The sequence below is a fragment of the Pectinophora gossypiella genome, chromosome 15, assembly GCF_024362695.1.
Source record: "Pectinophora gossypiella chromosome 15, ilPecGoss1.1, whole genome shotgun sequence".
Classification (NCBI taxonomy): Eukaryota; Metazoa; Arthropoda; class Insecta; order Lepidoptera; family Gelechiidae; genus Pectinophora; species Pectinophora gossypiella.
The window spans coordinates 3921481-3937309 of NC_065418.1; the positions used below are offsets into that span (position 1 = coordinate 3921481).

A 15829-nucleotide genomic window follows, 5' to 3' on the forward strand; every position below is an offset into this window, starting at 1 on the left:
TCCTAACGTCCTAACGTTACAGGCTGATCATCTGATGGTCCGAAAGTAATATGATCCGTGCTTCGGAAGGCACGTTAAGCCGTTGGTCCCGGTTACTACGGTCTTACTGATGTAAGTAAGTAGTCGTTACATGAGCCATGTCAGGGGCCTTGGCGGCTCAATAGTAACCCTGACACTAGGGTTGATGTGGTTGGTAATCCACCTCGAAGAAGTTATCTGTTTGCAGGAGTAGGTGTAAAAGAGAGTGGGATTGAACCGGCGATAGAGGTTCTCATACAATTTTCCAACCTTTTTCTTCTATTCCGTGATCGTGGATTTCTCGTGAAAGAGATGGGCTACCAAAAACAAAACCACTCAACAATCTCTTACTTCATAATACTAAGAGTTCTCACCGCTATTTAAATGACAAAATCTCCAGTTGTAACCTAAGAGTGAGTAAATGGACTCATCAGGGGTGCACCATACATTATGTCACCGCTATTGCAATGTTCTCATTTCTAATTCATATCACCTGTACAGCTAATGTCTGTTCGCATAACAACCGGGAAGCCGCTTCCGTACTTTATGAGCTCCCTCCCGCGAGTCCCAATATTAGGTAATAGCCAGAGAAATTGCGGAAAGCATAAGCGAGTGGTAGGAGGAAGCGGATAGGATGTAGATTTTCAGTTTCGTCCTAATTAATCCTTATTTGACGTCACGTGAAGTCGTTATAAGACAACTTATGCATATGTAATTTTTTGATATCGGTGTCCTAACATAAATTATGATGAACTATATTGTTAAGGTTACCAAGGCAGGACACAATATTACTGGGATAACTTTCGGGGTGTCTAGAGCTGTGGTCTCACCATAACATACAAGATTACGAATTGCTATTTATTACACTACGCATTTACACTTTAATTCCTTTTTCTTTCTTTAAATCTTAAGACAAATTTGGCGTAATGTAATACAGAGACAAGCTTCTAACCTCCTTTTGTATATTAGTAGTAGATAGTTTTTTGGCATCATAACCCCTAAGTCAGCCTTTAGGATATGTTTAAAAGCATCCGTAAAAAGGCCAAGGGTATGATTGGTCCTAGATACGAATTGAAATCACTTGATTATCCGGAAAATAAGATGATTCACGTTAAAATAAGGCACGATAAGCAGTTGGTCACGGCTACTATACTATGTAGTTGTTAAATGAGCCGTGTCAGGGACCTATGGCGGCTTAATAATAACTTTGGTGAGGATTTGGGAGTTGGTGAGGTTCGACATCGACCTTAAAAACCACACCAAATAAGAAGATCCATTAAAACATATTTATGTTGTTTCTTTACCCCCAGTCAAGAAGTAAAGTTGTTGTTGTAACGTTGGTCCAAACACGCTCCGCCTCCCCTCCGCTCCGCTTATCGCCTCGCGAGTTTCCTACCCTCGCTTCTTCCACAACACATTACGTCATGTCACGTCTTAAAGCTTAAAACATGTACCCCTAAACAGATTTCAGTTGCCGACATGTGCCGATAGACAAGTTTGCTGAATGCTTTCCCGTGTACCTATTATCGTATCAACTCGATACCTCTTGTCAAAATATAAAAGCGCTAACATGTGTTTTGGATGTACGATTTTAATGGAGGATTACTTGACTTTATGTGGGGTTACACGACTAATTACTAGTGATCGACCGCGAGTTGCTGTCTTTGATATGGAAATATATTATCGACAATTATAACTTAATTAAATTATTATTTACGGACGCGACCTATCACGTTGGTCTAACAGCAAATTCGGTGAAGTGTGGGTACTTAGTCCGTCTTGCGATGGATTTACTTCTGACTATGCCAATTGCGATATGGTTGTGAGCTTTATGTTATGTTATTATTTAGTACCTACTTGAATTTATTTGACACAAAAATAATATGTATATTGCGCTTGCCGGAGGGACTGGCCGGAGTACGCACAGGACCGCGAAAAATGGAAAGAGGAAGGGGTGGCCTTTGCTCAGCAGTGGGATGTTGTAGCTAGATTAGATTAGATATGCGCAATGATATTAAGTAATATAATGATCAGTTGTCTCGAGTAACCAGTGGCTCGTTGACAGACTCGCAGAGCAGGTTCTCGGCGGCCGACGGTGCGCAGCAGCTGTCCGTGATTCGGCCACTGTTCGTAGTGTTATAAATACTTACTATATTCCTGTTTGCCTAATAGCTTTCACAACATATTTGTTTTAATAGTTGCTAAGCTTACTCAATAGTCTTTAGCTGACTAGAAATAAACTTTTAGCAACAATGGTAACTCAAACAAAGTCGGATAACTAACTCAGGAATCTCTAACAATTTGCAATGGAATAAATACTTAGTGAGCTATGTTCACACCGCTTCCCTCGATAATGGCTGACGTATTTCAAAATATGTCTTAAATATATACGCAAGTATAATTATTAAAATAAGTACGCTAAATACAAAGTATACTTAGCAACTCGGCCCGCTAAGAAGTCTTCAAAAGCCACAGTAAGTTGAAAAGGAAATAAACGTTACTTTAGAAATTATAGAACACCTACAGATTGGAATCAAACAAGGTTTCAAAGGCGTAAAAGTAATTATCCTTTCATATTTTCCTTGTGAGTGATTACCGGCGCCGGTTTCAAAAGATATAATCCCGCAATCCAATAAAGATTCCGCTTCGACAGGGTGTGCGTCAAGCTAGCGGCCTCAAAAAAAAAATGGGCACGAAAAAATAATTTGACCATACCAAAAAATAGTACTCTTATTGAAAAAAATAGTACCTGTTGTAAAAAAATTAGTACCATCACGGTTCTGGATTTATAGCCATGTTTTATTGCACTTGCTAGCTTGACGGTGAGCGAAATTTGGCGAGAGTTAACGACAAGGTCTTTCGCTTTGATTTAAACGCCAAAAAATAGTATCGAAATAGTACTCACCCCCTGCAAAATACCGAAAGTAGTACTTCAACGGTTCCAAAGTTATAAAGGTAGTTCTTTGATCCCGCTAGCTTGACGTTTTGAAAATACCTATTATCTGGGGAATGCTTGCATACTTCAGTTTGTAACTAATGTCAATAAACTCGTATGAAATAGTACTCCCTACCATCATAATTTGGACCTGATTCTCTTTGTAGAAATATGTCAAAAAGTCATTATAACCTATGTCATACATTTATCAAGACGAGTACAGTCGCGAACAAAATTATTACACGTGGTCAAGAATGTTGTCAGATTTCAGTATTTTTCCCCATTTTTGGGTAAAAATTGGTGAAGTGCCAGGGTTGTTAGATGAAAGTAATATCATTGTTGAAACTCTTTGAGTTATTCTACAAATACTGCAAATTGTTTATTAACAAACACTTCGATCCGTAACAAATTCAACATGAAGGTATAAATTATAAAATAAAACAGCAGATTAAAAATGTATTATGATGTATTAAAATCACAGATTGTTTTCGATAAGAACTAGACCCATGCAGCCATTTTCTATTAAAATTTGTGTATATGGGTGTATGCAATAGGAATTTTTTGTAATAGCAGCACTGAAGTGCAAAGAAATGGTAGGGTAGACCTCCAAAATGGCAATACTTACGAATAAATTGTGAGGTTATGTAATTGTCTACGTGACTGTATCAACAACAAATGTATGGCATAGGTTATGATGATTTTTTAACATTTCTACAAAGAGAATCGGATCAAAATTATGATGGTAGGGAGTACTATTTCATACGAGTTTATTGACATTAGTTACATACTGAAGTATGCAAGCGTTCCCCAGATAATAGGTATTTTCAAAACGTCAAGCTAGCGGGATCAAAGAACTGCCTTTATAACTTTGGAACCGTTGAAGTACTACTTTCGGTATTTTGCAGGGGGTGAGTACTATTTCGATACTATTTTTTGGCGTTTAAATCAAAGCGAAAGACCTTGTCGTTAACTCTCGCCAAATTTCGCTCACCGTCAAGCTAGCAAGTGCAATAAAACATGGCTATAAATCCAGAACCGTGATGGTACTAATTTTTTTACAACAGGTACTATTTTTTTCAATAAGAGTACTATTTTTTGGTATGGTCAAATTATTTTTTCGTGCCCATTTTTTTTTTGAGGCCGCTAGCTTGACGCACACTCGACAGGCTTAAGTGAAAACTTTTTTGCGATCCCCGAACAATATAAGTTTATTCCGGCAAGTGGTATAAATTCCCAAACACAAAGTAGCTCTAACATCTTTATTGCTTTTCATAAAAAACTCCGTTAAACGTATAGATGTACCAGTTCGCCGATGGGTTTTCCTCCAATTCACCATTTTCGACATTTTCCCCTTACGTCTTTAAACGTTTCATAGAAGCATTTACAGGCTTGATTTAACAATTGGAGTATTTTTATGCGGCAATGCAGCGCCACGCAGCCTTATAATGTAGGGCCGGTGGCCGCGGGCTGTATTTGTTGATGATTTACGTCCTATTAAGCCGGAATTATTCACGTTAAAGATTACAGCGTTTCACGATAAACGATACAGCTTGTAGCCTTTTATAAATTAATGTTAACATTGTTATTTAATTGTTCTTACATTTCGACACAACGAAGAAAACGAAACTAATTTCTCGGCTTTTATGCGTGGAAGGACCCGAATGGAAATATCGTTGAAATGTATTCCATTTTGCGAGTCGGGCAGATAAATTCTGCGATTGGCAGTATGGAGGAATTCGGCAGGGACTTTTATCACGAATCGCAATATGTATTTTATAGGCGCCGTAAATCGAAGAACGTGGCTTTTTAACGTTTGCCTACGAGCACTGGGCCGACTTTTACGAGATTCGTCGCTGGGAGTTTTATGGGACTATCAAAGGATCGCTCGAGCCCCCTGACCCGCTTCCCACTATTTATGTTCCTAATCGATATGAATAATTACGCTCGCGTACTTGCCAACACATTATATTGGGTGTTAAACTTCTGATAACATTTCCGTGTGTTGGGTAATAATGCATAAGAACGGCCCAATGTATAAATAAGTTGGTACGTATGTAACTTGTATTTTTTTGTGATTCAAAAGTAATTGTACAGAATCCGTCGTTTGATATTATGATACAATTACTTCCTACCGCAAACAAGATAAAGCTTTCAATAAAAACGGATATGAATAAAAATGGTTTGCATTCGTCATATTATTCGAGTGGATTTCAAAACAAATGGATCACGTTTATTTACCCCATAAATATTATATTTGCGAACGAAATAACTGGCGTGTGTTAAGCGACCGTTTATTCCGGTCACGTTCGAAGGTGTATTTTTAAAGAAGGCTCGAGGTGGTGGGTATTGGGATGCCGCGGTCGCTCGCTCGCAACTTTCCCGTTCGTGCACCTTTTGATATTCAATATACTGCGGGACCTAAGCAATCCTTTGATGAGATGTTTTATGCAAAAAACGTTGGGGCGCCGTTAGCGGGCGCGAATAAGCGTTCAAAAGTGAACACATTAGTATTCCCGAGCCCACCCGGCGCGGCCACCCCCCAATTTTGGGGGAATAAAAAATCAATGTTTATTCCCGTTGAACGCGATTCGAATGCTAATTATAGGCATAACTAATTGCTCTGTATTTGTGTGAAGGCGCGATCGTTTTGTAAATTGTAGTCGACGCGGCGCCGAATCGGGATTTGATTTTATCTCTGCGCTTTGTGAACGTTTTGAATCGATTAGCGGTGAGCAAATTGAATGTCTTTATTAATTAAACAACAAAATCGACGGATTTAAATAGAATATTATTGTGTACGGTGTTGTTGGAAAGTTTGCTAAGTGGTCAGGTTTTTTTAAACGATTTTGACATTGTTTTGAACACCTGATGATATGATATGTAGTAAAAGTTTTACCTACTTATGTATGTATTAGTTTAAAGAGAGAGGTCTATCCTAAAAAGCTTTTTATTCCGTGCAGTTTCTGTCCTGTATTAAATATAATGTACTTACCTGTCTGACTGAGTCTGTGGTCTCCAAAAATAGAAAATGTTTCTTCTTTATTTAAAAAAAAACTTTTCGTTTGGTGAAATGAAAACCTCTTCCCCATTTGATTGTCGACCTTGCGCATATTGAGGGAAAGTGTTAAATCTTCAAATTCCAAAATCTCTATCCCTATCACAGATAGTCATACAAAAGTATCAAGTAGTCATCAAAGTATTCCGTACTCTCAGTTCTTGCATGACAATATCGTCACTGCAAAGGCAGAAATACGTAAGCGCCAAAAATGTAATTTCAAGAAAAGTTTTTTTATCGTAACTTTTTACCAATTTATTCAATTTAGGTGACATCAATGTAAGATTACGCGGTTTTTCATTTTCTATATCTAGCAATACATATTATAAAATGGACTGCTATTTTAGGATATTTTGGCGCTTATGTAATTTTGCCTTTCCAGTGACGATATGATCAGTGATATAATATTATAAGTATACTAAAAATGCATTTACTATGTAGAAAGCACGGTGTCAAATAATAATGGACTTTCTAGGCTTTGTTCCTCAAAAACAATATAGATGGCGTTGTACAGTTTTAACGTGATAATTACCTATTTTCTCATTGCTTGGATACATAATTATTCAAAAAATAATGTAATGGCAGAGGCATATATAAATAAAATTGTTGCTTGATATTTGGATCAGTTATGGTGTACAATTATGTTGTTATCTATATTGGGTCTTTTTATTTTGATAAGAATAATAATAGGTGGAAAATGTGTTGTGCCTGGGTATAATGACAAAAAAAAGTGTTTACTTCGAACATGTTCCATAGAGGTTAGTAACAAGCAATAAACAACCGAATCTAGTGTCAGTAATAGAACGATTAAAAAAATAAGAATAATAACATTTACACACGACACGGCTCGACAATTACAAATAACAAAAAAACGTACACATTAACACAACACATTACTAATAAGCAGCTTCCCACCGCCTGGGTACCGGTATCTGCAAGTCCACTTCAGTATATAAGCGCATCCAGTGGCCCAGCATTGAAAGAAAGAAAGAAAGAAACGTGGGGTGTGGGCATTGGGGAGTCCCACCTATCAGTCAACACGCTCAGAATGCCGTTTGAGCTGGAACGTAAGCGCCTCAATAGCGATGCACACCTCTTCCTAATAATTGCAAAGAAACAATCTGTATTGTGATCCGCAAACATTTTTGACGCACTGCAAAACAAGGGTCATCATTTTATACCCAAAAACAATAATAATAATAATAAATAATAAAAAAGTTTATTTAGGTAAAATCTACGACACACATATACATTTACATCATTAAAATATACACACATAACATTAATATTTAGTTGGAAAACATAAAGGTATATGGGTGCCGCAGCTCACCAAAAAAGGCCAGGGTTCAGTGAAAATTTACCCAGAGGGCAACACTGATTTTCAACCCACGCCGATCGGTGAAACGCGAGTACCCGCACAATAAATTTAAAAAAATTAATAATGAGTACAAAAAAAAAACGACTTAGTGTTAACAATGATAAAAGATGCGAATGTCTGTTATCCATGAACTTAGAAGGTTAAATGAAGACAATTCTGTTCAGCGCCATCAGGAACGTAGCCTGGAAAGTTCTTCATTGCGTTTCCAAACAAGTTTAGTAAAATGTTACGTGTCTGTATAAAATGTTCGCTTGACGTTGTTGCCATTGCGCACCTCGAGGGCCGACGTATACAGCCAGCTAAGGTGTTGCAAACTATAAATTACTTCAGAAATTCCGTCCCAGAGTATCGCCTCGCAACTTTGCAATAAATATTGTTCATTTTCACCCTACACTCCGTATAGATATAAGGATGTAAAGATGTTTTATAGGTTAAACTCGCTATTGGAGAGTTAACAAATTTTGTAAAGGAATTTTCCCAGTGTAACCTATACAGGCTGTTAGTGACATCGTAACGAATACTAAGGGGGATAAGTAACCCTGACGCCAGGGTTGATGAGGTTAGTTCTCCACCTCACAACCCATACCATAGAAGAAGAAGTTCACCTTAGAACAAAATTATTCTACTTTTGAGGGTCATGTCACGGAAATTTAGTTATGAACATTTTGAATAAGTAGATACATAAGAAAGTGGTTACTTAGGTAAGTAAGTACTTACTTCCTTTATTCTTCGGTTAATAAACTAGCTAAACACAGAGCTTGTAAGAACGATTTTCACTTTCTGTTTGTTTCTTCTTAGAACATTTTTTCTTTCTTTTTAATAAATTTAATTTATTCGGCTAATCGTCAGTAAATAAATTGAATAATTATGCGTAAAAATTATCTTACGGTACTCCCCACAGGTACTACAAACCGGACACTCTTAGAGCTAAATTATTACTTAAGCTATCTTAAAGTTTAAAGCAAGCTTATGTTCAATAGTTTGGCATGCTTGCAGATAAGCTGGACTCAGTGCTATATCCGTATCGGTACAATCTGTATACCTAGCACACCTTCACATATCATCTGCATCGCATATCATGTTTATAGCAAAACTTATACACCGTGCACTTAGGAAAATGGCTTTCCGATACCAAGAGGGGCACGATACATTCTCGTACTTACCAAAGTTATTTTGTAAATTATTACCAACATTATTCCTTAAAGCATAAAATAAATAATACTTTGAAGAGATCCGCGTACAGCTATTTTTTTATGTAGTTGCTTGGAAACTGCTGTTGTTTCTTATAACAAGGAGCAGTTATGGTTTCTTTGTCTTTCTGAATAAAATTAAACTTGTATCATACTTAATTGCTTCCATTGGATGATTGAATTAATAATATATCTTCCACTTAAATACATTTACTATAGAAAATAACTTAAAAGTAGGTACCTACGTACACCAAGTTAATAAACATCTATAAGTTAATAAGAGAAGAAGCTTTGGAATACAAACAGCCGAGGTCGACGTTTGGGAAAGTACTTGATTACGAAATATTGTAAACACGAGGCAATAAACTGCTAGAGATTTTCCGACTGAAATATGGATTTTTATTTATTTAAGCCCTGTCTGTGATACATTAGTCGCGCAGACGGCACCTGCTGTGCGCTGGCTAACTAAATTTCCAAACATCAAAGGCACCAGTTTTGCTACGGGCTCATGTAATTATGTCATCAAATAGCCATGATGTTTCCACTGCGACTCGGACGGGCCGACTGTGAATTTTAAATCGTTTTTAATAGCCCGGCCACACCGCGTGACGCCAAAGCCCGCCTCGCCTCCCGAGCCGGCAATTTGATATTCTATATCAAACTCCAACTTTCAAAACGACTATTCCATCGCTAAGGTACAAAATATGAACGTCAATTCTTTTGTGTTTAACAAACGCGTTTATAATTACGTTTCCATTTACAAAAGACTGTATTCGCGCGATACGTTAACGTCAACATGTAAGTACGTTTGTTTACAAAGGCGCCCTTGGTAAGAGTCGTTGTTGACGTCTAAACTCGGGGAATTTAATTAAGTTCGTTAACTTCTAAATACTCTTCACGTCTTTGATACCTCCGTTCCCTTTCATTGACAAACACGAGGGTGTGTGCATGACAGTCGCTGTCAAAGTTTTATCAGCGAACTGTCGCGGGGTAACGAGGCAGCGCGGAGGCAACAGTGATTCGGTTTCGGGCGCGATAAAACAAATGGAAGGAGCGGCGTGCGGCGCGGCCCGCATTGCGGGAACATCATGCGCTCGTTTCTCATTGTCTGAGCAGTGCGAGGTGCGCTGCAAGTTCCCGGCAGCGCAGTTTAATGCATATTATAACGCGGTAAGCACTCCGAATGGGCTAAGCGGGAGGTAATATCGCCGCACTACGCCCGGCGCGAGCACACTCTTTATTGAAAGAGTAAACTGTCCTTTTTCACGGGACGCCTCGAGCTCTTTGTGACGCCGGAATTTCGTGCAACTTATTTTGCGCTCGGGTGTAAATAATAGTGAACTAAGAGTGCTTCGGATTTTCGGACGGCTGCTCTTTTTCCTCCCTGCGGTTTGAATACAGAGACCGTTTTATTGCCGACCGCTGTCGTCGAGTTTAAAATAGCTGTGTTCAAACACTTTATTGTGTTTTAGTTGAAGTTGATGAATAATGAGCGGCTCGATCGGAATATACATTTTTGAGCACCGTAAACTTTGTATGGGGGCCTTCAATGTAGTACTCGAACGGGGAAACAAAGTTACATTGCGTAGATTAAGTTAGAGTGATTATTACGGCACGTGGTTATGGCACTGGAGGGAACGTCAAAGGTAACGTTTAAACAATTTAATATTCCACACACATGCATTTCAAACGGCAACTCAAACGCTCGCCTTTCGTAAAAGTTGTTCCGTAAACGAACCCCCCTTCGTTAGATATCTACGTGAGTTTAATCCACTCTAGCCGAGGCGGGGCGGGGTCGGGGCGATTCGAGGAAAATTGGTGAAAATTGCAACAACATAGGCGAAAATTACCACTCGGAGGCGTTGTTTAGAGCGGCTGGCGAATTTATGCGGCGTGCTAGTGTGACGTGTGAGTTGCGGTCCGCGTGCCGCTCCGTGCAGCTACGTGCCGTCTAGACGCTGCAAATGAAGCTTTAATCCCGGAACACACTTTTATGTATTCAATTACCGAGTAGCCTGAAATTGGTTTGCGCCAATGCAGCAGACACATCGACTCTTGCTCTAAAACTTGAAACTATACTAGTATTAAAAAACACTACCAGAAATTAACTTTATCTTATACTTAGTCTGGGGGGTTAAAATGGCCACATCGAAGCAATTCATCAAAGAAAGCAATATTGCTATTTGACATTTGTTTGCATTGCGCACTTGACCGTATTCCTGGAGGTGGAGGCCTGGAGACCTATAACACAGGGTACCCTAGTTTAGGCTCCAGCCTCTACAAATATTATTAATGTTCATGTTATAAAATGATTGTAAACTAGTATAAGAACAATGTTATTTGTAGAGGAAATAAATATATTACTTACTTACTTACTTACTTTTATATGCGCAAATGTCAAATTGCAATATTTCTTTCTTAGATGAATCGCTTTGATGTGGCCATTTTAACCCCCCTGTAATACCTAGTTCTAGACTTTACTGCTCTTTATACGAATACGAAGATGTATTTAAAATAAAATACATTTATTTTTATTTTATACTGCACTAACCCGCTACTACTATTTGTATAAAATTTTCCTGTCCCCAAAGGTTGCCTGGGAGAAATTTCTGCTAGAGTAAAAAGGCCGCTTGTTGCGTCTTCATAGCAAAAAAAAAAATAATACACAAATAAATAAAACAAAAATACGACACAAAAAAGAAATATGACACAACTTATATTATTGTTCGTATTTAATTCGTAACTAAAGAGTCGACATAGAGAAACTCGGACCTCCCGTGTTGCTCTTTGACTCGACACGACTTTGCCTGGGTAAAATGTTTATCCTCTAGTTTTTTTGGAGAAACGCAAATTGTGACAGTAAAACCGCATCCAAATACATCCTCTGGAACTTAGCCCATAAGTACATATAATTATTACGTACTGCGGAAAAAGATATAAAATATGTTATACCATAATTATTATGTATACCACCGCCTCTTGTACTCATTCTATTTCTCTTTTGTTTTTTCCTGTTTGTGCAATAAAATATTTGTTATGTTATGTATACGTTATAAAAGTGGGCCAAAATTACATCTAGTAGAGGCAGACCACCACGACGATGGAGGGACGAGTTAGACGCCTTCCGGAACACCTGGCAGAATGAAGCCCAAGACAGGGAGAGTTGGAAGAGAAGGGGTAGGCCTTTGCCCAGCAGTGGGACACTAATTAGGCTGCAGAAAAAATCCATAATGCATAGAGGTGTTACGACGTACATCATCATCATCTCCTTAGCGTTATCCCATTTTTAACAGGATCCGCTAACCTAAACTTACAGAAGCGACTGCCTGCCTGACCTTCTAACCCGTGAGGGTTAGGTTAGGTAGGTACCTCCGAAACGCATTTCTCCGGTATGTGGGTTACCTCACGATGTTTTCATTCACTGCTGAACACGTGATAATCATTTATGATTTAAACATGAATTCGAAAAACGATTTCAAAAATCATAGATTTAGGCCCGTGCTGGAGTTGAACCCGCGACCTTACAGTGAGAGTCAAGCGTTCTTCCAACTGAGCTACCACGGCTCGCTGCCACGGCACGGCTGGGTTACGACGTACTTAACACGACTAAATTATTATACATTAGCTGCGAGCGAATGTTTATGTTCAATATGCCAGTTATATGTGTAAAGTTTTAAAGTGTTGATTTTTTTATAAGGTCCTAAGTTAAAACTTGTATGTATGGCTGTTTCTCACGCCATTTTACTAAAACAACACACGGTAAACGACTTTTCGTGTTAGCATCCAAACATTTGTTTTGGAATTTCTATAAAGCCGTTTGTTTTACCTGATGTACGAGTTTTTCACGTATTAGTTTCTATTAGAGATGTTCCTTGATCGACTAGTCGGATGGCCGATTGGTTGGCTAAGTGATCAGCTATTACTTTGAAGGAAAATAGTATTTCTGACCGACACAGAGAGTATTCAGAAATTTGGTCATTGCGGCGAGGCTTGGCGGAAAACTATGTCCAGTAGCGGACGATTTAGGCTGATGATGAAGATGATGAGTATTTCTGAAGTTGGAAATATACATGAATCTATTAAAAAATAAGTGGCTATAATATAGTAATTGACAAAAATTGTTATCTAAAAATTTCGTCTGATGTTCGTAACATACAGCAATGATTATTGCGAAAAAGATATTATATCTTAATCTTTCGTGTTGACTGTTCTGGTTGTTGTAAATATTTTTTGAAATAAATGATCACCGAGTTCTTATTTCAAATATTTTCTGCATTTTAGCGAAGGTTGATGATAGAGCTGGCAGAGGAAGACCTAGAAAGACCCAATTGGAGATATCCTTAGAAAAGGTTTAGTACGATCTACTCTGAACCGGCGTGAGTGTATGAAACGATTGATGAATGTGGAGGAAGCAAGAGAAGTGTGTCAGGATCGAAGCAAATGCAATTCCATAGACTCTGCCTACCCCGGTGGGAAATAGGCGTGAGTTTATGTTTGTACATTTAGAAGTTAATATAATAGTATACAATGCTGATTAGTCGGCGGTCTTGTCGACTACTCGCCGATTAGTCGCTGACTATGATATTGGACGACTAGTCAACTTTCCGGACGAGCTGCCACATCTCTAGTTTGTATTATAGTGCTGTGACTGTCATAAATATTTTGACAAAAAGGCATTGCATTTGTCAGCTTCAGAATATTGATACATTTTTTTATTATTTTATTCAAAGTAACAATAACATTTCACGAGAAAAATATGGCGTCTCATAAACCTATTGTCAGGTTTTTTTATGAAATAAATTTTCAAAAAATATACAATGTTATGCCCAGTACTCCTTTTGGGGATACAAAATAAACTCTGAAGTCTGAAGAAATATATATTTTTTAGCCAAATATCATGCATATGTTTTTACTGGGTTGGCATTTTTTTATAATATTTCGGTCTTTGACAAGTTTACAAAAAAAGTTACATACTTAAATGTCTTTAAGATATTTCAAAACTGTCAGTAAACAGCATTTACCAGAAACAGACAACATTAACTGGTGCAAATTGCGCACAAATTATATGCTAATACGGCCTCCTGCATGCCAACCTCAACAACGTGGTCAGATGGCATCCAGACTGGCTGTCAGTGGGAGACGAATTATGGGCATTGTGTTGTGCTACTTTTACTCTTGTGCTCCTGGTACATACATACATACATACATAAAATCATGGCCGTACTCCCTATTGGGGTGGGCAGAGCCACAAAAAATACATATCCATCTGGCAAACCATAATGATAATAGCTGATCAGTCCATTAATGGTCTATAAAATAAAAAAATAACACAATCACGGATCATTCGGTTCTAAAATAAGATGATCCGTGCTTAGGACGGCACATTTAGAAGTCGGTCCCGATTACTCTTTACTTAAGCAATTATGGTAGCTCAATACTAACCCTGGTACCGATTAATGCTCGAAACTCACATAATGGAAGAAGTACCTTTCAGCTAGAAGCCATGTTTTTCAGTCTTTTTTTGAGTGGAGAAGCAAAACGAATTGTACAATTTATGGCATCCAGACGAGCTGGCAATTGGAAACGAATTATTATTATTATTATTTAGGCTACATTCACTTCTGCGCTCTTAGTATAAATAAAGCTATTATTCTTTGGTGAAAACTTGATTGGCTATTGTACTACATATATGATTATGTGTTATATTTATTAATGTTTTATAAAAGCCGTATGTGTTCCTTAAATATATAAAATAAAAATAAATAAAAAAAAGCTCAATCCAAAATGCAGGCAGGATTTTTTTTATGTTCGACTTTCGGTGCCTGTTCACATAGAAATCCAATGCAGTTTCTTTAGCTTTATTTAGAAGCTGCCTACATTAGTCATGATTTTGTGTTTGTATACTGATCGATTTCGTAACTAATTACTTGCAATACATCTCTGATACGACTTCTAACTAATAGTGAAACTAAGTGTAGCTAATAATTATTAATAAGTAGTTTTTTTTTGCTGTTTCATCCATAACAGTCTAAACAGTGGCAGTAAAACTGTTTAATGTGTTTTTTAAAGTTTTACATATACGGAACCCCTCCATGCAAACAACTGCACATTCAAATGGCATCCAGACGTAGCCGTCACTACGAATTATGGCTTTTGTGCCACTTTCACTCCTGCATTCCTGGTACTTTTTAGACATAAGGTTCTAATTCCAATGAGTTTTGAAAGCTATATGCGACGGTAGAACATGAATAACAATAAAGTTTTGATAAAATATAAAAAAGGTTATTCATATCACCAAAATAAACAAAATTAGTTGGGTTTAAAAAAGGCCACATTGAAGCAATTCATCTCTTTGACCTTTGTTGATATTGCGCACTTGCTTTTTTATGTAGGCGAATGTCAAATAGCGATATTGCTTTTTTAGATGAATTGATTCATTGTGGCCTTTTTAGACCTCAGGTGATCAGAAATGACAACTTTTTAACTGACTTCAAAAAAAGAAATAAGGAAGTTCTCAATTTATCGGGGACATTTTTTATGTGTGTTCCCCGATTAATCTTAAATCTTAAACAAAAGAAGTATTGAAGGGCTGATTATAAAATGCCACAGTTCCGATAACGACTCTCCTATGATTGACGATTCTTATGAGATTTATTTCAGCCTCTTGTTCAATTTTGCTACTGTTAACTTACAATATTGAATAAATACTATATGATATAATTATATAAGATAATATATAAACAGTGTTAGCGAGCTATTATCGTTCTAAATCGCATGTAGCTAGACAGCCAAAGGAGGGTAGCCCTTACGGCAGAACGCAGGCGTTTTTAATCCTCTCGCTTTTATGAAATTTTATGTCCTTCCACGACACGTAGTGATTGTTTTCAGTCGGATTTCGGAAAATTTTCTAATTGTCCAACAGTTTTTCTTTGTCATTTTCGTACTGAGGGTTTCGTTTTGTCAGCTCTTGGTTTATGGTTGTGCGGGTTTTCGTAATTTTAACCTGTGAGTCATCGTCTGAGTATTTGAATTATTGAATTAAAACCACATTCAGATGTGAACCCCGATTCTAAATTCAATTAATTTAATTCCGAGTACAATTTTTTACTTGAATTGAAATTATCGTGTCTACTCGTCGTCGTCGTGTCATGGTTTGTTGACAAAAATCACATTTTGGTGTGATATTTGACTTCAAAATATTTCAATCACATTATATGTGATTAAAAAACCGCTTACTTGGTTTCACTACTTAT

The 15829-nt window shown here is 37.5% G+C and overlaps 1 protein-coding gene across 2 annotated transcripts in view; it reads right to left on the bottom strand.

Annotated features, from left to right (window-relative positions):
* LOC126373095 (semaphorin-2A-like) overlaps window positions 1-15829 on the bottom strand; it is a 624036-nt gene that overhangs the window by 15849 nt on the left and 592358 nt on the right. The gene's annotated exons all lie outside the window — the stretch shown is intronic.